We start from the raw sequence: 21,304 nt of genomic DNA, 5'->3' as shown, positions 1-21,304 counted from the left end.
TCTGCAATCTGTTAAATAAAGTTTTCATTCATTCATTCATCAAGCAAGTATTCTCGAAGACACTCTGACGTCACGGGACCGCCGCCATCTTGGTATTGGGGAAACAAACGGATTTCTACGATCAAATGTATGCGTTGAGTTTTTATCACATGTTTTATCACATTCTTGTTCATTTCATAACCTTTTCATATACTTTGTTTTGAAAATATTGAGGCCAACATAGCATTTCACTATTTCGAAAGCCTTTCTGGTGATTCTAAAAGTGCATGTTTCCCCCCAAGCTTCCAGTGTGTCAAGAGTGGGGGGAGTGAGCTGAGAACGGCCCTCACAGCGCATGCACGGGTCCAGAGTGTGGGGGGGGGGGGGGGGGGAGTGGCCTGTATACTTTCCGTAGCCGCATTTCTGGCAGACGCTCTCTGACTGGCCGACGCCAGTTTCTACACTGGTTAAGATGCATCTATACCAAAGGTAGCCGCATTTCTGGCAAACGTTTCTGGTCATGTGACATGTGCGCCCAATAGCGTGACGAGCTGTGTCTTTGCCCATTTCCTCGTCAAACAGCCTGCAAACGACCTGGCGTTCTAGCGCCCTGCTCTAAGACAAACTCTAACCTTAACCAACTTCGAAGAGTGCCTAAACTTAACCAGTGTAGAAACTGGCGTCGGCCAATCAGAGAGCGTCTGCCAGAAATGCGGCTACCTTTGGTAGAAATGCGGGGGGGGGGGGGGGGGCGTGAGCTGAGCGGCCCTCACAGCGCATGCGCGTGTCCAGATGCAATATGGGATATATGCGCGTGCAGCGGGGACGGGAGAGCTTTCTTTGTCTGTAACTTTAGTCAATAACATTAAGAACAGAGAGCTGTTGTCAACTCTGCAAACCCAAATAAATGCGCGGTCCTCGAGAGAAGTGTCTCCTGGTTCACTGTCGCCACCTTCCAGAGGGAGTTTCCCCCGAAGTCCGGCTGCTTCTAACCAGTAGTTACACGACGGAGCTCCAGCAACGCTGCTGGACTCTACTGCGTTCAGAACAACACAGGAGACACACACAGGTAGGTTCATGTCCACCTCTCCGTTTAGTTACAGTGAACTCTGCTGGTATTCATCTACTGACCGCACATCTCATCTGTTGGGCGTTTCTGCCACTGTGTCACTTTACTTGAGAGGCTATGCTGATGCTTCTAGGAGGAGGTTGGCCTCCAGTACGGCCATCTGCACCTCCTGCTTTCATTCACTTGTTTCACCTCCTCCAGTAAGGCCATCTGCACCTCCTGCTTTCATTCGCTTGTTTCATCTCCTCCAGTAAGGCCATCTGCACCTCCTGCTTTCATTCACTTGTTTCATCTCCTCCAGTAAGGCCATCTGCACCTCCTGCTTTCATTCACTTGTTTCATCTCCTCCAGTAAGGCCATCTGCACCTCCTGCTTTCATTCACTTGTTTCATCTCCTCCAGTAAGGCCATCATTCTGCACCTCCTGCTTTCATTCACTTGTTTCATCTCCTCCAGTAAGGCCATCTGCACCTCCTGCTTTCATTCACTTGTTTCATCTCCTCCAGTAAGGCCATCTGCACCTCCTGCTTTCATTCACTTGTTTCATCACCTCCTGTTTATGTTCCCTTCTTCGATGGAAGTGTGGAACCAAGTAACTAGCTTTGTTCAGCAGCATGAACACCCTCTTTTCCTCACTATACCGCTTCTCCAGATCGGTCATGATCTGTGTCTTCATCAACGCCGGTGGGTCGTCTGGCGTTCGCTGGCCCAGGCGAGAGAATAGAAGGTGTTTTAAAGGCTGTGTGGCCGATGCAGTTCGATATGTTGCCACTTTGAAAGGTTTAAGAACCCTTGTATATTCTGTAGTAAATAAATATGCATTCATATTAGGACGGGTTTGCATTTGTCCAGCCTACAATTACAATATATTATTCACACAAAGTAAGTATTGTCAACAATTACAATTAAATTGTTACAATTAGGGCCACCATTCGACCTATTTTTAAAGACTGGTTTTGGATCAGCACTTGTTGAAGGATGAACGCCAGTGTTGAAGAGACAGCTCCGTTGATCCAGTATTTAAAAACGGGTAGACTAAACTGGTGGCCCTATTAATTTAATGGAAGAGACACATTAAGACGTAACTCACATAATTGCTAGCATTGTCTGCTGTAATGGAGTTCCACAAATCATGTCCAACCCAGATTCGGCTCAAACAAGGGACAAAACACGTTCCGCAATTATGCCACATGTGTTGTGGCATAATGTGGAACGCCCTACCCACAGCCGTAAACATTTTTTTTAATCACTACCCACCTTCAAAACCGCTCTCAAAGAGCACCTATGGGAGGCTGCAATTCGAAACTGGCCCCGTAATTTGTCTGAACCACCCTCCTAATGTACAGTTCCCTCCCCCTCGTATGTATATATTTACTGTTAGGATCTGTTTAACAGTACTGTATATTTGCATATCTTGTATGTCACAAATGTCATGATTAGATTAGATTAGATTATTATATCTGTATATCCAGGGACGTGCACAGGACTTTAGAGGGGCAGGTGCTCAAAGGCTGAAAAGGGCACTATACCTGTGTCTTTTAACCGAGCGCGCAAACCCGATTTTTAAGGGCCCTTTTCGGGCGGTGGGGGGCCCCCATTTTTATGCTTTTTGGGGTTTTTTGGTGATCAAATATTGAATATTGAACTATAATAATCAGTGCAGGAGCTCACTTATCCTTGAAAGACACTTTTATCACTGACTTAAAAGGCCCATACATCTCCATAAATGTTCAGGGGGGAAGTGCTTACCCTACAGACCCCAAGAAGTGCTGTATATTTAATATGAATGCATTTTTTATTCCAATCCCGATTTGTATTTGAGATTCCCAAATCCCATCGGACTTGACTTCTTCGTGTCCCTCAATGAGTGTAATACCAGCATTCAACTGTATGCGCCACAGCGGTTTCTATCATCATCATCATCACCACCCACGCTATGCATAAAATATATAGGTCCGCGGAGAGGCACGCTGAGGAGGCCGTGCAAACTGCAATGGAATATGGGGCATCTCTCTCTCTTTACCCAATATTTTTATTCTATCCTGACATTTTTCAGTTGCTAGGGCAGTCTATATGCGTAATTAATTAATTTTAATTAATTTTTTTTCTTTTTCTTTTTCAAAAAGGGCACTTTTTTATGAGGCTCAAAAAGGCAGGTGCTCAAGCACCCCTTGGGCTCTATGTGTGCACGTGCCTGTGTATATCTATGTTGTGTATGTCATAAATGTCACTATGAATTGAAAATGGGGGACCCTGATGTAAACAAGATGAAAGTCTTTCTCTGGTCTGCATCCCCTTAACAATTGTATGTATTGAGCTGTACTGTACTGTACCCATTCTGCAATCTGTTAAATAAAGTTTTCAATCAATTGGGATGGAGGAGATAGCAGCAAACAGGTCTCGCCCACGCAGAGGGGAACACATCTATCCTCTGGACTGGGCAGGATATTCCTTTATTGATCCCCTTGGGGAGATTCAGTCGCCATAGCAGCAGGGGGGTACAGGTATGGTCAGGGTAATAGGAGAGCAATAAATATAAGCAATAAACAAATGTAATCTGAATATACAATTTTTATAAAATAAACTATACACAGAGTTCCATATGAGTCTATTGGTCATAATATAAGTTACAATAAATATAGGCAATATAAAATATGACAAAGTAAGCAGTATACACAAAGCTGCAGATCATAATATTTGTTATAGTCCATGCAGGGTTTAGTGGTTAAGTCGCTTTCACACAGGGGCTGTTTGGTCCGGACTTTCGGACCAGAATTCGATAGTCCGGTTTTTCGGGTTTGTGTGAATGCGTGTCGAACTCGGTTCGCGGACCAAACAGGCGAACTCTGGTCCGCCTGAAAACGTCGGTCTCGGTTCGGCTTCATCGAACCAAACGCGAACCAAATATAGGAAGTGATTATTATTACCACTGCTCGCAGCACTCACTGCAAAACAAGCACACTGCATCTAATCTATCTATCTATCTATCTATCTATCTATCTATCTATCTATCTATCTATCTATCTATCTATCTATCTATCTATCTATCTATCTATCTATCTATCTATCTATCTATCTGTCTGTCTGTCTGTCTGTCTGTCTGTCTGTCTGGTCTGTCTGTCTGGTCTGTCTGTCTGTCTGTCTGTCTGTCTGTCTGTCTGTCTGTCTGTCTGTCTGTCTGTCTGTCTGTCTGTCTGTCTGTCTGTCTGTCTGTCTGTCTGTCTGTCTGTCTGTCTGTCTGTCTGTCTGTCTGTCTGTCTGTCTGTCTGTCTGTCTGTCTGTCTGTCTGTCTGTCTGTCTGTCTGTCTGTCTGTCTGTCTGTCTGTCTGTCTGTCTGTCTGTCTGTCTGTCTGTCTGTCTGTCTGTCTGTCTGTCTGTCTGTCTGTCTGTCTGTCTGTCTGTCTGTCTGTCTGTCTGTCTGTCTGTCTGTCTGTCTGTCTGTCTGTCTGTCTGTCTGTCTGTCTGTCTGTCTGTCTGTCTGTCTGTCTGTCTGTCTGTCTGTCTGTCTGTCTGTCTGTCTGTCTGTCTGTCTGTCTGTCTGTCTGTCTGTCTGTCTGTCTGTCTGTCTGTCTGTCTGTCTGTCTGTCTGTCTGTCTGTCTGTCTGTCTGTCTGTCTGTCTGTCTGTCTGTCTGTCTGTCTGTCTGTCTGTCTGTCTGTCTGTCTGTCTGTCTGTCTGTCTGTCTGTCTATCTGTGCATCTTGGGAAGAAGGAAGAAAAAACGCGGCTTATTATATTATTAATAAAACAGCTACTTGTGTTGTGGGCACTCATAAAAACACTGTGGTCTACAAGTTGTTTAGCGAGAGGATGGTGGTAATGTGCTTCAATAGAACAATGGATCAATGCCATGTCAAAACTCGCCTCCGCTCCGCTGATCTGGAGGACTCGCAGTCCACACACAGACACACACACACGGGCTCGCAGCCACACACACATTTCCACTGTCCAATAGACAAGCGCCCTTTTCGACCGCGTGACATTGTTCAGAAGGTTCGGTCCGCCTCACAGATTTCTATGTGAATGCAGGCGAACCAAATGAAGAATGCAACAATGTTGCAACTTCACCCCCAGAACCGCACCGAGTCCACCAAAACTATATGTGAAAGCGACCTAGAGATGTGAAAGCGACTTAGGGTGTTTTCACACCTGTAGTTCGTTTGCTTTGTTCCGATTCAGGGACTATTATGATACAATTGTTGCACTTGATTCTTAGTTCGTTTGTGTTCACACGGCTGTGTTCACACGGACCAAAACAAACGCACGCGCGAGCAAACTATCACTCATTGGTCAGATTTTGGGGTGTGCCCCCCCCCCCCCCCCCAACCCTGAATCTCCGCGTTACATTAAAATCGGGGAGGAGAGAGCGGGGGAGCAAATGAATGAATGTGGATGAGAGCCGTGATGTAAGTGGTTGCAGATACGGCTGTGGGGGTGCTAGAGACATGATCGAATAGTCTTTTATGCGCCTCAATCTCCTGAACACGGCGCGAGCCATTCCTAATCGATCAGAACTAAATCGGCAGCGAAAAAGCCCATTTTAAAGCACCTATTATTACCCATGCACATGCGCAGATTGCCCACAGAGTCTGGAGACGCGAGATGACGCACGAATGAATGTGGACTGTTCCATCAGAGGGGGGAGCTTCGGTGGCCAGTGTCCTTTCAGCCGACCAGGATAATGAAACAATGATCCCACTAAATGGCCAGAAGTGTCTTATGGCGACATCTACAATTACCTCATTTAGGGCTGGGCGATATGACGATATTATATAAATATCGGGTACAGTTCATTAACGATACACTTTTTCAACGTATCGTGGATATCGTGATGTTTTGCCCAAGAGGATTGTGTCGCGTCAATCTGTCCACACGTTACTCGTTCATATCTCAAATATTTCTAAATGTTTTACTAGTATCCTCAGGTCACATGGGTAGTTGCCTCTTTGACACCACCTACTGAATACCCAGCGTAGTAGATGAGCCATGACGTTTATTTATGTCTATAAATGCTGTGTAGTGTGGATGCCTACTGTACCTGAGTAGGGTGAGTAACCTACATTCCATTACTGCTTTTTATCTATTGACTCATTTTAGCTACTTTATTATCATGAAATAATATAACGGCGAACGGGTGCTATTTGCATATTTTAGCTCTGCGTTTGATACTGTTCGCCCTCACCTGCTTGTCCAGAAGCTTATGAGTATGGAGAGTGAAGAGTATGGGGATAAACCCCTCAATAATCAAATGGTTCTTCTATTCTCTTCTTACCAACAGGACACAACAAGTCAAGGTGAATGACACACTCTGAGGTCAAATTCTGCAGCACCGGGGTGCCTCAAGTTGCGGTGAGCTCCCCTCTCCTATTTACACTGGACACCAACGCGTGTAGCAGCAGGCAGCCTAACAATCATGTCCTGACACTTTCAGACGACACACTTATTCTAATCCTATTGAAGGCTGGCGACTGCTCTCTACTTACTTTAAAGAGATCGACTCCTTTCAGGTCTGGTGTTACTGTGAGAGACATCATCTCATTCTCAATACCACCAGAACTAGGGATGTCCCGATCGCGTTCTTTTGCTCCCGATCCCAATCATGTGATTTTGAGTATCTGCCGATACCGATCTTTCCCGAACCGATCTTTCACATTAGTAACCGCAATTTTACGCATTTGTCAGAAACTGGCAAAGCGAGACAAAGCCCCTCCATTCACATCCCCAGCAGCAGTAGCAACAACAACCATTCTTAAAGCATGACCACGTCAACTAGATTAGAATAATTTTTAATCGTAGTTCAGTTTCACAACAAGAGACTGATGAAAAAACGGGAGTGTGAAATAACGTTACAGGTAAAGAACATACAATGATATTGTGGTAAAGAAAGATTGCTAGCTAACGTTAACTGGTTTATTAATAGCTAGCTAATGTTACCTAGCCTAGCTGCCTCACGCCAGTTAGCTTGTTAGCGAATGACACAAGCTTAGTTAGCTTGCAGAGTCATGAAAGATTCACTGCGAGGGCTCTTTTAGCTAACGCTAGCTAGGCAGGTAGCTATACATTACAGTAGCATCACTTCACTGTCTGCCGAGCTAGCGTTGGATACCACGCAAGCTAACATTGGTAACGCTGACGCTAGGCAGCTAATGGTTAGCTAACGCTAACGCTAGGCAGCTAATGGTTAGCTAATGCTAACGCTAGGCAGCTAATGGTTACCTAACGCTAGCTGCAAGGTAGCTCATATATTGACGCTAGCATATAGCCCCAGTCGAGCGCGGCGGCTCGCATTACATTCACCATACGAGAAATAGTTTCAATCTGTTTGCGCATTTAGTATACATTCAGTGTTCGACTTACGTAATGATTTGCTCCATTTTGGTCTGAAACGCAGACGAATAATCCTCACAAAGCGAATGTTATCAATATCCAGGTGAACTTTCTTCATTCAAACGAGGCATTCAAAACAGCTGTTTGGCACCACCCGTCCCCCATTCCTTTGCTCGCTCTAGTCACATAACGTGGAACGTCCGCCTTGCAAACATTGCAACTGGCTATTGGACTGGCTTTGGTTTCAATTTTAAAATGCTTCCAAACTTCTGACATTTAGTCTAGTTGCTCCGAGTCATCAGGTGGACCTGCCGGTGTTGCGGGAGCAACACGTTGTGAGATCTGCTATTTTCCCCATACGTCAAGGAAATGCATTTGTTTTGGAAAATTCTTCTGCTCTTGTGTGACAATAAATAAATGAATGATGATATGTAATTTAAAACCAAAACTAAGGCCTCAGTATGAGTTTAAGACGTGAACATGGTCATGTTTGTTGAATAAAATAAAACCCTTTTATTTTTTGTATTGTATTTGTATTGTATTTGTATTTTTTTTTCCCGATCCTCTGAAAATCACGTGATCGGCCCCGATCATGTGATCGGATCGGGACATCCCTAACCAAAACCAAAGAGATGATCTATGACCCGAGAGAAGTGAGAGTAGATGACCCTGTGGTAATTGGCGACTGTGATATAGAGCAGGTTGCACTTGCATCATATAAATACCTAGGAAGGAATCCACATGGATAATCGACTGAAATGGGATGGACAGTATTGATGTTCTGTGTTCAGGGCCCGAAACTAGAGCCCGCCACCCGCCATTGGCGACCAGATTTTAGGTTTGGCGGGTGCCACTGAGAGGTCTGTCCGCCATTTGGCGGGTCACAAAATAGTAATGTAAAATAATTAAAACTGCAGTGTGTTTTGGTCTTACGACAGGCCTAATTTGTGGCTTGTTTACCGATGTCACATCCACTACTCTTCTGTCCTGACTGCCCGTGGCGCCTGCTTGCACTGTAGGGAACTAACTAAGCTAATTAGCGTTAGCTGCTAATCCTGGAAACGCTCAAAGCACCGTCAGCGAGTCCACAAAACCAGTTCCATTAGTGAGGAAAGGGGTTATATTAACGAGGCTTGACAACAGGGGTTCAAAGATAACTTCACATTTATTGGCTATTGGTTTATTTATATCGCTTCATGCATCCACCAGGCTCCGTGTGTTCTCTTGACAATTCTTAGTCTAGCATGTGTGCAGGGACCGAAACTAAAGCCCGCCGCCCGCCAGGGGCGCTCAGTTTTTACCTTTGGCGCTTGACACTTAGAGGGCTGCCCGCCGTGTGGCGTGTAGACGTGTAGTTCATTATTAGTAGTTCTTATTTTGATTGTGCGAGTACAGATTATAGCCTCTCTCGTCTTTTTTTTTCTCCGCCGCTAGATCGTTAAAAAACTACAAGTCCCACATTGCACTCAAGTCAACGGTCCAATCACAGTAGAGTGACGTGACTGGTTTCACGAGAAAGAAAGCAAATGACCAATCGGAAGCTCTCATTTGGCTTGTTTACTTCCTGAAACGCCACCATTGCGATATGCGGGCAGTCTGCTCTAGTCTAGATCGGACCTCCATGAGCTACCGTTACTGTTTAAACAATGACCCAGTCAACTATTCACTTTTAGTTTAATACATGACAAGGCATTGTCTAACGGTATCTAGCTGGCTAGCTACTGATAGCTGCTGATATCAACAAATGCTCCAGCAATAGTCGACTCGAGTGCATAATACCTCAGTTCCCTCGTTAGCTAGCTCACGTTAGCTAGCTCACATTAGATCTATCTGTCCCAGTAAACTAAATTGTCTTAACGTTATCTACCGGGCTAGCAGTAGCTACAGATAGCTCCTGATATCAATGTATTATAACATTGATTGAATGCGTATTCTAGCTGAGGGCATGTTGAATGTGATTTGACAAAAGAACCGTAACGTTATACCAATAGGGTCCAGCTGCATCGCCGGAGAATCCTTGCATGCTGAATGTAGGGTCTAGCTGAATATAGGGTCTAGCTGCAGGGCCGGAGAATCCTTGCTGGAGCTGGAGGCTACTCAAGTATACACACAGACAGTGGAGCTGTTTGCAGATAGTGAGCATTTTGACTTATTGCGTGGTGGCGATGTCTCGCAGATAATACAACTACAAGTATGATTATATAATATATATTTTATTTAAAAAAAATATTTTTATATAAAATATATATATATATTTTTTTTTTAATCAAAAAAAATTTGGCAGGTAAGAAATATGCTTGGCGGGTAGATTCTTCCCATCTACCCGCCTCTGGCCGGTGAGTCAAAAAGTTAATTTCGCTCCCTGCATGTGTGACATCATCAACTATATATATATTATATAATCATACTTGTAGTTGTATTATCTGCGAGACATCGCCACCACGCAACAAGTCAAAATGCTCGCCATCTGCAAACAGCTCCACTGTCTGTGTGTATACTCGAGTAGCCTCCAGCTCCAGTAAGGATTCTCCGGCGTGTGTGACTCAGACGGAGATGCATCCAGCTGCAGCGCCGGAGAATCGTTACTGGAGCTGGAGGCTACTCGAGTATACACACAGACAGTGGAGCTGTTTGCAGATGGCGAGCATTTTGACTTGTTGCGTGGTGGCGATGTCTCGCAGATAATACAACTACAAGTATGATTATATAATATATATATTTTATACAAAAAAAATTATAAAAAAAAAATACAAAAATGTAATAAAAAAAAAGGTAAGAAATATGCTTGGCGGGTAGATTCTTCCCATCTACCCGCCACTGGCCAGTGAGTCAAAAAGTTAATTTCGTGCCCTGTCTGTGTTACAAACTAGCCCAATGACTGCCCTTCCTCTGTAGTCTCAGACTGTTTGGTGTGAGCTAGGGCTGTCGCGATAACCGCATCACTGCAATCCCGCGGTGTGTCCAGTAGGGCTGCCGCGGTATTGATTTTTTCCTTACCGCACAAATTTGCAAAGCTATTGAAACCGCTGCGGTAACAGCCAAAAAAAAAAAAAAAAAGTTTGAATGCATTTTTTTTTTAGTAGTCTATTCTTTATAGCATATAGCCTGCCTCTAGTCTAAATGTCTATCTTTAGAGGATGACTTTGCAGCATGAATATTGTTTGGGATTCGGCAAGCACGCATTCGTTATTGAAAGTGAAACACAGACAACATAGGCTACTGAACACTGTTTATTGACGCTTGCAGTGAGGTACAACGTGAGGCTCACTCGAGGTAGACGGTGGACGGGTCTGTTGAGGAGCTGAGGCACGCGCCTCTCTCCCCTTCCCGTCGACCAAGAGTGAATACCTGTAGTCCCCTAACGTGGCTATCGTTCTGAGAGCTAACGTCGGGACCTGGCTGGTGCTGGGCTAACTAACGTGGCTATCGTTCTGTGAGAGCTAACGTCGGGACCTGGCTGGTGCTGGGCTAACTAACGTGGCTATCGTTCTGAGAGCTAACGTCGGGACCTGGCTGGTGCTGGGCTAACTAACGTGGCTATCGTACTGAGAGCTAACGTCGGGACCTGGCTGGTGCTGGGCTAACTAACGTGGCTATCGTTCTGAGAGCTAACGTCGGGACCTGGCTGGTGCTGGGCTAACTAACGTGGCTATCGTTCTGAGAGCTAACGTCGGGACCTGGCTGGTGCTGGGCTAACTAACGTGGCTATCGTTCTGAGAGCTAACGTCGGGACCTGGCTGGTGCTGGGCTAACTAACGTGGCTATCGTTCTGAGAGCTAACGTCGGGACCTGGCTGGTGCTGGGCTAACTAACGTGGCTATCGTTCTGAGAGCTAATGTCGGGACCTGGCTGGTGCTGGGCTAACTAACGTGGCTATCGTTCTGAGAGCTAACGTCGGGACCTGGCTGGTGCTGGGCTAACTAACGTGGCTATCGTTCTGAGAGCTAACGTCGGGACCTGGCTGGTGCTGGGCTAACTAACGTGGCTATCGTTCTGAGAGCTAACGTCGGGACCTGGCTGGTGCTGGGCTAACTAACGTGGCTATCGTTCTGAGAGCTAACGTCGGGACCTGGCTGGTGCTGGGCTAACTAACGTGGCTATCGTTCTGAGAGCTAACGTCGGGACCTGGCTGGTGCTGGGCTAACTAACGTGGCTATCGTTCTGAAAGCTAACGTCGGGACCTGGCTGGTGCTGGGCTAAACAGCGGTGATGCGGTATTCAGCTCAACTCTGCGGTGGGCGTGATGTAACAGCGATACCGCGGTAACCGCGGCAGCTCTAGTGTCAAGGCCACCGCGGGATGCAGAACAGACAACCGCGTCATCCGCGGAAAAATAAAAAAGGGCGTCATTTTTAAGTAGAATTGCTAACTTTTTACAGTTTACAACTCACAGATGAAATCAGGATTTATTTTCATATCCCAGACTCAAGCCCCCAATGTATACCTTTTCCTGTATTAATCTGAACCGCAGTAGAGTACAGGGGATGATGACACAAGTTGTGATATTTAACTAGCTATGTATGTGCATTCAAATTCACTAACGTTAAAATAGTGTTATAATAACGTTAAATGTTTGCTCAAATAACGTTATTTTTAAGTTGGAGAAGGGCATATATCCCACAATGCATCACTCTTAAAGGAGCAGGCAACACCCTACTACTTTTATCACACTTCAGGCAGGGGTCAGGAACCTTTTTGACTGGGAGAGCCATAAAAGCCAAATATTTCTAAATATATTTCATTGAGAGCCATATAGTATTTTTAACGTATAATAAATAAAATTTCTTACTTTTAATGCGACTTCTGGTGCTGCATGGTTTTGCTGATGGCCTTGTAATCTGGTTCATACGTGGTGAGGTTGAGCTTCATGCAGGCGTTGAGGCTTCCATCAGTTAAACGTGAGCGTAGGTTGGTCTTAATGTTCCTCATATGCGAGAATGACTGCCCACATGCATATGTAGAGCCAAACATGGTCAATACGGCAATACTCACGCTGCATTGTGTGCTATGTCACAGGAAGCTCGTTCCAAGTTTTAAGAATCAGCTGGTCTTCAGGTTGAAGATTTTTAATTTCTGTCCACTTGTGTTCCCTCGCCAGCTCTGCTCGCTATATCTTCAGCTACAGATACTATTAGCTGTATCTTCAAAACTAATGTCTGTTTACTTTAAAATGACACAGTACTATTAAGAAATATCACAAGTATTAAAAAAAAAAAAAAAAAAAAAATTTTTTTTTTTTTAACTCAAAAATGTCTGGGAGCCATATGCTGTCACCAGAAGAGCCATATATGGCTCGCGAGCCATAGGTTCCCGACCCCTGCTTCAGAGCATTGAGGGACAAATGGATAGATTATCAAACATGTTTAAAATAGTTTCGGGACTCCTACGATCTAGAATTAGATTTTTTTTCTAATCACTTGCATGTCTTAATAATAAAAAGAATATATACAGGTATATAAAAAAAATGTAATTAATTTTTTTTTTCTCCATTTTTCATCCGATTTTCTCCCATCCCAATGTTAGTCGTATGCCAATTCCAAATCCCCCTTCCTGGTCGCTGCGCACTTACCCCCCACAGTCGGTCTGGGAGAGTGGAGGCTACCACGTGCTTCCTCCGACACACGTCCAGCCAATCACTGCTTCTTTTCACCTGGCAGCGCGGATTCTCATTGAGAGGGCGTAGCGTGTGGAAGGATCACACTATCCCACTCAGGTCCTATCCGCGCTTAGCAGGCGCCCCGACCGAACTGTAGGAGTCGCTGTTTACAACGACCCGGACCCACCCCGCCAGCTTCTCCCACCCTCTAATACTGCCAATTGTATTAGTGTGAACGGCCAGCCAAGCTGGTGACAACCCCGGAGCTGTGAGCTGGATTCGAACAGGCGAATCGAGCCGCTCCGGGGTTTGGTGACGAACGCAATCTCCGTTACGCCACCTGACCGCCCTATTTTTTTTGTTTTTTAATAGAAGTGCGGTACCACCGCATCCCGCGGTGATGAGACACACAAACCCGCGGTGAGAAAATGTCATACCGCGACAGCCCTAGTGTGAGCACAGCGATCATGACCACATTTTATAAAGCTGTCCTAGAAAGCCTGATGAGATGGGGCGTGGTTTAGTACGCTCGCAGTACAGTGTAAGTCGAAGATGGAAAGGCTAGTGAAAGCAGCGATGAAGGTGACCGGAAACACCAAGTATACGTCACTCCAATCTATCTTCGAGAAAGTAGTGGTCAGCCAGGCACAGAGAATCTTACAGGACCCTTTCATAATCTTTATCCCGAATATGAAGTTCTTCCCTCGGGGAGACGTTCAGAGCAAGTAGATATAAGAGCAATCGCTACAAGCTCTCCTTCCTTCCTACATCCATCGCTCTCCTAAATAATAATAGAGGTTGATTTTTTTGAGGTGCCACCTAACAGTGGGCTGTCACCTCTTTCTTTCTTGTCCAAGTCTTAATCTGTTGTAATTTATTTAGGGCAGGGTGCAATATGAAGCTTTTTGAAATGAGTTGACCTACTTATGTATTATGGTTGTACATCTCTATGTATTGTCATATTTGTCTGAAGTATTTTTTACTAACTGAATGAATGATTGTATATATATATTTTTGTCTTTGTTTACACTGTTATTGCAGACTGATGCATCACTGATGTTCCAAGTAAATTTTTCCCTCGGGGACAAGTTGGAGAACTATCTCTCTCTCTCTCTCTCTCTCTCTCTCTCTCTCTCTCTCTCTCTCTCTCTCTCTCTCTCTCTCTTGCTCTCACACACACACAAAGGGAGCCGCATGTGATTGGTGGAGGCGGGACCCTTACAAAAAACTAAAAATCCTTCAAAATCAGTGTTGCTAATCATTGACACATGCTAGCCTGTAATAATCCCCCCCCAGAAAAATCTACTTTGCATTTGATATATTGCAAATATATGCCATCACACACACTGGCATTTAAAGGGTTAGAATTGTGAGGTTTTGTCCGCTGCTCACCAACTTTCTCTGTCTTCTTTAAGCCTACTGTTAGGAATTCCCTACTCACTCTCTCTAGCCCCCACCCTCTCGTTCTTTACTCTCAGTGGCCACACCTGTTCGATTATCAATTACCTCTCGCACCTGTGGTGGCAGGCTAATTAGTTCCCCTGTGGGCTTTAAATACCAGGGCGCTTCCCCTCGTTTCGGCGTGGGGTCGTGTTGTATACTTGCCGAGTCATATTCTCTAAACATCTAGACTTTTTCGGGAGATCCTCTGTCTGCCTATGCTGTTCCATTCTCCGGCGTCGAGATGTTTGCTCCAGCCTTCGCCAGCTGTCGCCGTTGCCTGTGGGGGAGACTGGTCTGCGCTCCCTGTACTTCCACGGGAGGCACCCCAGCGTTCCACTGCAGACCCCCGCGCAGCTGTTCGTCCTGACGCACATCCAGACCAGCGCAGACGCTCTCCAGTCCTCAGCGCGCAACGCGCATCTTCCAAGGACGCTCGAGCTTGGCACGCTCTCCAGACCAGCGCGCAACGCGCATCTTCCAGACCCTCGAGCTTGGCACGCTCTCCAGTCCTCAGCGCGCAACGCGCATCTTCCAAACCCTCGAGCTTGGCACGCTCTCCAGACCTCAGCGCGCAGATGCGCATCTACCAGACCTTCGAGCTTGGCACGCTCTCCAGACCAGCGCAGACGCGCATCTTCCAGACCCTCGAGCTTGGCACGCTCTCCAGACCTCAGCGCGCAGATGCACATCTACCAGACCTTCGAGCTTGGCACGCTCTCCAGACCAGCGCAGACGCGCATCTTCCAGACCCTCGAGCTTGGCACGCTCTCCAGACCTCAGCGCGCAGACGCGCATCTACCAGACCTTCGAGCTTGGCACGCTCTCCAGACCAGCGCAGACGCGCATCTTCCAGACCTTCGAGCTTGGCACGCTCTCCAGACCTCAGCGCGCCGACGCGCATCTTCCAGACCTTCGTGCTTGGCACACTCCTCAACGCAGACGCACCAGATGCGTCTCTCGGTTCCGGTGCGCACTCAAGCAGTGGCGCACCACTCTGTTCCTCGGCTCGGACAGCCGGCTTCCCGGTGGCGACACCCTCGCCACCGCCGCCTGTTCCAGCACCACTCTGTCCTCGGCTCGGACAGTCGGCTACCCGGTGGCGACACCCTCGCCACCGCCGCCTGTTCCAGCACCACTCTGTTCTCGGCTCGGACAGCCAGCTACCCGGTGGCGACACCCTCGCCGCCGCTGCTGTTCCTGCACCATTACGCATACGTCTGGGTGAGTTTTGATTGTTAGGTCACTCATCCAGCGTGTTGCCTCCTGGGTGAGTTTTGATTGTTAAGTCACTCACCCAGCGTTGTGCCTCCTGGGTGAGTTTGACTGTTAAGTCACTCACCCAGCGTAATGCCTCTGTTTTGTTCTCTCGTGGATATTATCACTCCAAGTTGTGGCGCACCACTCTGTCCTCGGCTCGGACAGCCGGCTTCCCGGTGGCGACACCCTCGCCACCGCCGCCTGTTCCAGCACCACTCTGTCCTCGGCTCGGACAGTCGGCTACCCGGTGGCGACACCCTCGCCACCGCCGCCTGTTCCAGCACCACTCTGTTCTCGGCTCGGACAGCCAGCTACCCGGTGGCGACACCCTCGCCGCCGCTGTTGTTCCTGCACCATTACGCATACGTCTGGGTGAGTTTTGACTGTCTAGATCATCTCCGTTTTCGTGTGTTTCTAACACTGAAGAATTACCACCTTTTTAATCTGACAGTCACTCACCCAGCGTTGTGCCTCTGTTTGTTTCACTTGGATATTATTTTGGACGTTACATCTCCCACTGTGTGTTTGTTCACACCAAAGATAGTATTCTCTTTGTATTTGTTTTGGTACTTTGCTCTTTGTGTATTTTTCACGAAGATAGTTTTACTTTGTTTAACTTTGGTATTTGGACTGGTCACCTCTCCTGCATCTGCTCTGTTTTTTCCCCTTTGTACATTAACCCTCTCCTCTCTCCCTCTCGGCCGCCGTTACCCACCTCGGAGATCTGCCGAGAGAGTTCTGCAGAGCGGCCCAGGTGTTCCCACCAGTCCTCCCTGTCCCCAGCCCGCCTCCGCGGGCCTTTGTCCCTAGTTCTCCTAGTCCCTAGTCCTCTGTCCCTAGTTCTCCTAGTCCCTAGTCCTCTATCCCTAGCTCTCCTAGTCCCTAGTCCTCTGTCCCTAGTTCTCCTTGTCCCTAGTTCTCCTAGTCTCTAGTTCCTCTGTCCCTAGGCGTTCCCTTAACCTTCCCTTAGGCGTTCCCTTACCTTCCCATAGTGTTCCCTTTTCCTGCCCGCCTCTTAAAGGCACTTTACCTTCCCCTCTTGTGTTATTCCAGTGTTTTGTGTTTTCTCCCTTAAAGGGACAGTGCCCTTTTTCCCTGTTCTCAATAAATATCTGTTTCTTGGCAAACCATCATACCTGTCTTGTGTTGTGCGATTGGGGTCGGTTACAAACCATAACAGTACGACCCCACCAAATCGACGACCCCAGCCAGCACAGACGGTGTATGTTGAGTTTGCCTTTTTTTTTTCTTGTTCCCTCTAGCTCCCCATTTGCTTCCCTGTTAGCCCTGTTTAGCTTCCCTGTTTAGCTCCCCTCTTAGCCCTGTTTGACCCCCCTGCAGCTTGTTAGGCCTCTACCACCAGCATGGCCCTGTCTGCTAGCTTTGCCCCGGCGGCTAGCACAGCCTCTATGTTTATGCAGCCCTTGCTGCTGGCTTGGGCCCTGTAGCTAGCCATGCCCTGGCAGCTAACCCAGTTCCCTCTGCATGGCCCCAGTCTGCTAGCTTGGCCCCGGCTGTTAGCACAGCCTCTATGTTAATGCAGCCTTGCAGCTGGCATAGGCCCTGTAGCTAGCCAGGCCCAAGCAGCTAACCCGGTCCCTCTGCATGGCCTCCACTTTTTTGTGTAGTTTATCTCCCACTGCTAGGACTGCCTTTTCAGCTAGCAAGGTCAGTTTATCTCACACAGCTAGGACTGTCCTTCCAGCTAGCTTGTTCTCTCATGCTGGTCCAGCCCTGTCTGCCAGCCTAGCTCCGGCAGCTAGCGAGTACAGCTGGCATAGGCCCTGTAGCTATCAGTGCCTTGGCAGCTACCCTTTCCCCCTGCTAGCCTAGCTCGGCAGCTAGCGCAGCCTCTATGTTGATGTAGCAGTACAGCTAGCATAGGCCCTGTAGCTATCAGTGCCTTGGCAGCTACCCTTTCCCTCTGCTAGCCTAGCTCCGGCAGCTTGCGCAGCCTCTATGTTGATGTAACAGTACAGCTAGCATAGGCCCTGTAGCTCGGTGCCCTGGCGGCTACCCTTTCCCTCTGCTAGCCCTTTCCCGGTGCTACCATGGTTACCCCTTAGCTACCCTGCTTGCCCCTCAGTTCCTCTAGACCAGTTCTCTAGACCAGTTCTCTTGGCCAGTTCTCTAGGCTAGTTCTCTGGACCCAGTTCCTCCTGACCCGGTTCCTCTAGGCCCGGTTTCCTCTAGGCCAGTTCCTCCTGTTGCCCCTCTGCTACCCTAGTTACCCCTCGGCGACCCTGTTTCTTTTGCTAGCCCCACTCTTGTGGTGGCTTCCCCTGCTGGCTTGGCCAGTACCTTTTGTTTTTGTCTTGTTTTGCCCCCTGCCACTCTGTCTGTATTTGTTTTGGGTCGCCAGGTGGCTCCCGTTGAGGGGGGGGTACTGTGAGGTTTTGTCCGCTGCTCACCAACTTTCTCTGTCTTCTTTAAGCCTACTGTTAGGAATTCCCTACTCACTCTCTCTAGCCCCCACCCTCTCGTTCTTTACTCTCAGTGGCCACACCTGTTCGATTATCAATTACCTCTCGCACCTGTGGTGGCAGGCTAATTAGTTCCCCTGTGGGCTTTAAATACCAGGGCGCTTCCCCTCGTTTCGCCGTGGGGTCGTGTTGTATACTTGCCGAGTCATATTCTCTAAACATCTAGACTTTTTCGGGAGATCCTCTGTCTGCCTATGCTGTTCCATTCTCCGGCGTCGAGATGTTTGCTCCAGCCTTCGCCAGCTGTCGCCGTTGCCTGTGGGGGAGACTGGTCTGCGCTCCCTGTACTTCCACGGGAGGCACCCCAGCGTTCCACTGCAGACCCCCGCGCAGCTGTTCGTCCTGACGCACATCCAGACCAGCGCAGACGCTCTCCAGTCCTCAGCGCGCAACGCGCATCTTCCAAGGACGCTCGAGCTTGGCACGCTCTCCAGACCAGCGCGCAACGCGCATCTTCCAGACCCTCGAGCTTGGCACGCTCTCCAGTCCTCAGCGCGCAACGCGCATCTTCCAAACCCTCGAGCTTGGCACGCTCTCCAGACCTCAGCGCGCAGACGCGCATCTACCAGACCTTCGAGCTTGGCACGCTCTCCAGACCAGCGCAGACGCGCATCTTCCAGACCCTCGAGCTTGGCACGCTCTCCAGACCTCAGCGCGCAGATGCGCATCTACCAGACCTTCGAGCTTGGCACGCTCTCCAGACCAGCGCAGACGCGCATCTTCCAGACCCTCGAGCTTGGCACGCTCTCCAGACCTCAGCGCGCAGACGCGCATCTACCAGACCTTCGAGCTTGGCACGCTCTCCAGACCAGCGCAGACGCGCATCTTCCAGACCTTCGAGCTTGGCACGCTCTCCAGACCTCAGCGCGCCGACGCGCATCTTCCAGACCTTCGTGCTTGGCACACTCCTCAACGCAGACGCACCAGATGCGTCTCTCGGTTCCGGTGCGCACTCAAGCAGTGGCGCACCACTCTGTTCCTCGGCTCGGACAGCCGGCTTCCCGGTGGCGACACCCTCGCCACCGCCGCCTGTTCCAGCACCACTCTGTCCTCGGCTCGGACAGTCGGCTACCCGGTGGCGACACCCTCGCCACCGCCGCCTGTTCCAGCACCACTCTGTTCTCGGCTCCGACAGCCAGCTACCCGGTGGCGACACCCTCGCCGCCGCTGCTGTTCCTGCACCATTACGCATACGTCTGGGTGAGTTTTGATTGTTAGGTCACTCATCCAGCGTGTTGCCTCCTGGGTGAGTTTTGATTGTTAAGTCACTCACCCAGCGTTGTGCCTCCTGGGTGAGTTTGACTGTTAAGTCACTCACCCAGCGTAATGCCTCTGTTTTGTTCTCTCGTGGATATTATCACTCCAAGTTGTGGCGCACCACTCTGTCCTCGGCTCGGACAGCCGGCTTCCCGGTGGCGACACCCTCGCCACCGCCGCCTGTTCCAGCACCACTCTGTCCTCGGCTCGGACAGTCGGCTACCCGGTGGCGACACCCTCGCCACCGCCGCCTGTTCCAGCACCACTCTGTTCTCGGCTCGGACAGCCAGCTACCCGGTGGCGACACCCTCGCCGCCGCTGCTGTTCCTGCACCATTACGCATACGTCTGGGTGAGTTTTGACTGTCTAGATCATCTCCGTTTTCGTGTGTTTCTAACACTGAAGAATTACCACCTTTTTAATCTGACAGTCACTCACCCAGCGTTGTGCCTCTGTTTGTTTCACTTGGATATTATTTTGGACGTTACATCTCCCACTGTGTGTTTGTTCACACCAAAGATAGTATTCTCTTTGTATTTGTTTTGGTACTTTGCTCTTTGTGTATTTTTCACGAAGATAGTTTTACTTTGTTTAACTTTGGTATTTGGACTGGTCACCTCTCCTGCATCTGCTCTGTTTTTTCCCCTTTGTACATTAACCCTCTCCTCTCTCCCTCTCGGCCGCCGTTACCCACCTCGGAGATCTGCCGAGAGAGTTCTGCAGAGCGGCCCAGGTGTTCCCACCAGTCCTCCCTGTCCCCAGCCCGCCTCCGCGGGCCTTTGTCCCTAGTTCTCCTAGTCCCTAGTCCTCTGTCCCTAGTTCTCCTAGTCCCTAGTCCTCTATCCCTAGCTCTCCTAGTCCCTAGTCCTCTGTCCCTAGTTCTCCTTGTCCCTAGTTCTCCTAGTCTCTAGTTCCTCTGTCCCTAGGCGTTCCCTTAACCTTCCCTTAGGCGTTCCCTTACCTTCCCATAGTGTTCCCTTTTCCTGCCCGCCTCTTAAAGGCACTTTACCTTCCCCTCTTGTGTTATTCCAGTGTTTTGTGTTTTCTCCCTTAAAGGGACAGTGCCCTTTTTCCCTGTTCTCAATAAATATCTGTTTCTTGGCAAACCATCATACCTGTCTTGTGTTGTGCGATTGGGGTCGGTTACAAACCATAACAAGAATTATAAAATGAATATGTGGTGTTATGATCAGGGCTGAAGTTGAATGAAAGATTGTATTTTTTTCAATCTGACATTACAAAAAAACAGAAAATCCATCAATCAGTGTTGTTGCTAATCATATATGCTAGCCTGTTTTTTAACAATAATTTGTGATGCCATCACTAACACTGGCATTTAAAGGGTACAAATTAAAAAAATCCTGCACCAGAATGCAGGAAATTAAGTCTTTGTAAAAAAAAAAATCCTGGTGGGGGACCCTCAGACCCCCTGCTTAAAAAGTGGCCTGACTTTGGAATTTCTTCCAAAAAATGAAATACAAATAATAAAAAAAAAAAAAAAAAAAAAAAAAAAAAGTGGCCTGACTGGGGCTATATATTTTGCACTATATTTCCTGGCCTGAATGATTTCCCCAGTCCGGCCCTGGTTAAAAGCCTCCAATGCTTATTAGTGTGTGTGCGTTTGAACGTTTGCATGTTTCAACCATACATTTCCATTTATAAAAAAAATATATATATATATATTATAAATTTTTTTCTTTTTACCTCCTATAATAGTGGGGGTCGTGGCTCTCTGACACCGTTATTTGGGGGTCGCGGCCTGAAAAGTTTGGGAACCCCTGAGTTAGATTACACATTGCGAATGTTATGACTTTGAACGTCTGCAATTTACACCGTAAAAGGCATACAAGTCGACGAAATTTCATAGTCGATGAAATTTCATCGTCGACATGGTCG

The 21,304-nt window shown here is 48.0% G+C and overlaps 1 long non-coding RNA gene across 1 annotated transcript in view; it reads left to right on the top strand.

Moving 5' to 3' along the window:
• Nucleotides 1-812: 812 nt before the first annotated feature.
• Nucleotides 813-21,304, top strand: part of LOC311248111 — a 37,634-nt gene continuing 17,142 nt past the window's right edge. The window contains exons 1-2 of the long non-coding RNA XR_014620911.1: nt 813-1,048; nt 6,324-6,394. This is a non-coding gene — a long non-coding RNA (uncharacterized lncRNA). The remainder of the gene's footprint in view (nt 1,049-6,323; nt 6,395-21,304) is intronic.

The sequence above is a fragment of the Notolepis coatsorum genome (assembly GCF_963971535.1).
Source record: "Notolepis coatsorum genome assembly, contig: SCAFFOLD_137, whole genome shotgun sequence".
In the NCBI taxonomy this organism is placed as follows: Eukaryota; Metazoa; Chordata; class Actinopteri; order Aulopiformes; family Paralepididae; genus Notolepis; species Notolepis coatsorum.
The sequence above is the reverse complement of the archived record's forward strand: the minus strand, read 5'-3'. Positions and strand labels throughout refer to the sequence as shown.